Source organism: Salvelinus sp. IW2-2015, unplaced genomic scaffold, assembly GCF_002910315.2.
Source record: "Salvelinus sp. IW2-2015 unplaced genomic scaffold, ASM291031v2 Un_scaffold1741, whole genome shotgun sequence".
Taxonomy (NCBI): domain Eukaryota; kingdom Metazoa; phylum Chordata; class Actinopteri; order Salmoniformes; family Salmonidae; genus Salvelinus; species Salvelinus sp. IW2-2015.
Genome location: NW_019943125.1, coordinates 127,513 through 130,574, shown reverse-complemented (window position 1 = coordinate 130,574; position 3,062 = coordinate 127,513). Strand labels below are relative to the sequence as shown.

The following is a 3,062-nucleotide window of genomic DNA, read 5'->3' as shown; positions in this document are numbered from 1 at the left end:
ACCAGTAATTGCATGAAGACATCACGGAAATCTTATGACCGGAGCTTATCACGGCTAAGCTACTTGGCTATGCTAAAATAGCTAAGACTTTGCTATTCTAAAATAAAACTCATAAACAAATCATTACATTTCAACCTGGCTGAATTGTCCTATGTCTGTTCTACTATAGAGCACTGTTAAGTGAGTGTCATTGAGTGTCTTTTGAGTCTGTCTCTCTCCACTAGTAGGCAGGAAACTGTTTAGGACCAGAAGCTAGCTAACACTATTTAGTTTAATTCTATGTGGCTATGCCACTGTGCTACACTACTTGGTTATATGCTACACGTTATATAGTTACATGGCTAATCTACTTGGCTAACACTACTTGGTATCCTACTTGGCTATCTACATGGTTTATATGCTATGTAGCTATGCTAGATTGGGTTATAACACTATGGCTATTAGACCTTGTTTAGTATTCTACAGGGTTAAACTTCTACTTGCGATATTTGTCGAAAACCCCCTAATACAACTTCATCCGGCGATCTACGATTCATAACTCGGTCGTGCCGGCGCAATCTCTGGTATGACAACCACTCCCAAACGATGTAAAGAACTCTTCGTTTCACCACCCGATCTATTTCATCGAGCGAAGGTCTATATATACTTTTGAGTACAGCATCATGTCTTCAATGCAGTATCACAGTAGCATAACTACCCCCACGATACCTTAGACACAAACTATATCTCCCGAATCCTTGATATGCAAAGGCGGAGGAATACACAAATGTGTACCAACTACATTCTATATACGAAGGTGATCAATGCAGCGCAAAGGTCGCACTGTGTAAAGCCCAGACCGGAATTATTCCGCGTTTACTTTAACATGGCCCCACACTTTTTTATAATCGAAATACATCGTTATAACACAACGTGGCTACTTACTTGGGCTATTTATTTGTTAAATCTACTTGGCTAACACTACTTGGTTATATGCTACATGTTTATGATGGCTACATTGATAAAGCTACTTGGCTAACCCTATTGTTATCTACTTGCGAAATCTTTACATGGTTATATGCTATGTAGCTATGCTACATGGTTATATACTACTTGTGCTTATTATACTTGGTTATATTCTACATGGTTATTCTACTTGGATATTCTACATCGTTATAACCAACGTGGCTATCTACTTGGGATTATTTTGTTAAATCTACTTGGCTAACACTACTTGGTTATATGCTAACATGTTTATATGCTACATGGCTAATCTACTTGGCTAACACTATTGGTTATCCAACTTGGCTTAATCTTGGTTATATTCCATATAAACGTGTAGCATATAACCAAGTAGTGTTAGCCAAGTGGCATAGCCACATAGAATATAACTAAGTAGTGTTAGCTAGCTTCTGGTCCCTAAACAGTTTCTGCCTATAGGAGAGAGACAGACTCAAAGACTCAATGACACTCACTTAACAGTGCTCTATAGTAGACAGACATAGGACAATTAGCCAGGTTGAAATGTAATGATTTGTTTATGTTTTATTTTAGAATAGCAAAGTCTTAGCTATTTTAGCATAGCCAAGTAGCTTAGCGTTAGCTCCTGGTCCCTCTAAACACRTTCTGCGAGAACCTGAGACGTGGCTATTTACATCTCCTCCGACCACCTGACCAGTGACAGAGGTCGAGTTTCCTTTTGCCCTTCTGATAATGTCTCTGACCTCAACACATGACAGATGCCATGTAAACAAACATAAGTTCAGATGTCCGCGAAGATGTCTGTCAGAAGTTCCTGCCATTGGGWGTTGCTCTGTCTATCTTGTTTTTCCATGCACCACTACCATTCCCAAACAGACACTAAAATGGTGCCACCMCAACTTGCCCTGTGACGTGGCTGTAGGCTCCTACGGCGTCAGATGCTAGCCCTTGACATTACCTTCCTTTCACGTTTTATCTCTAGCCTTAGAACTAGCTCACCTGATTCAACGAGTCAACTAATCATCAAGCAGGCTGAGTACTTGTTCGATGGAACAAGCGTGCACTAGTTCTGGCCTGAGGCAAAAATGTCCAGTCATGGAAGTAATCGCGGAATGGACTGGGAAATCCTGACCTAATTATAACATTGATACACATGTACACGTAACGTCATCCAGTGCTGATACATAGATACAGCACTGAACTTCAGAGTAGAACGTCTTCTTCGGACAAGCAATTAACCGTACTATTGACCTTTGAAAGGGCAATGGAATTCAAATATCAAACGTATCGCTTCGATATCTAATACTGCTGTATGATTTAGGGGTGCACTCCGACCCAGCCAGGGTGAAACAGGTCAAAAAGCCATGACTTTTAAAGGGGAGAGGTCAGTAGTGTGAACCCCAGAACCCTGGCTACCATCTGGCGGCACTGGAAGACAGACTGGCTGACTGGAGGAGGAGGAGGAGGAGGAGGAGGAAGAGGAGCCACTAAAGTTCACGTAAGAGCGTTCAGATCAGCTTACAGACTGACATTTAAAAATCGTACAGTGATAATGTCACAATGAGGGTGGCTGGTGCTGCAGACTCACTAAAGGTTATAGGATGAGGATGGCTGGTACTGCAGACTCACTAATAGGTTATAGTAAGCCTACATCCAAACTGGTCTTTATATTCGGTTGAGTGAATGTCACCATATTGCTTTGACCTATCCTTTCAGACTAACAGGAGTAAGGGCTATGGGAATTCAGCACTGGTCTAAATCCTAGAACAGCTGTGGTGGCCTCAGTACTAGTGTCCTTTCCCTTGGCTTCAGTACTAGTGTCCTTTGCCTTGGCTTCAGTACTAGTGTCCTTTGCCTTCAGTACTGGTGTCGTCCTATTACTGACCTCATGAGTTCCGTGAGAGAAGTTCATTCTTGCAATGTTCATCCCAGATTTGATCATCTCCTTGGCCATGTTCACTGATCGGGAGGCGGGTCCTGCATGTGGACAAGATGACAAGCAAAGCTTATAGAGGGATATTGTGAAGGTTTTGGAGGGATATACCCCTACTGTGATGGTTTAGGAGGGATATACCCCTACTGTGATGGTTTAGGAGGGATAT

General features: G+C 42.0%; 1 pseudogene; it reads right to left on the bottom strand.

Moving 5' to 3' along the window:
• The window catches only part of LOC112071845 (pyruvate kinase PKM-like), a 40,908-nt pseudogene that overhangs the window by 27,687 nt on the left and 10,159 nt on the right, over window positions 1-3,062 (bottom strand).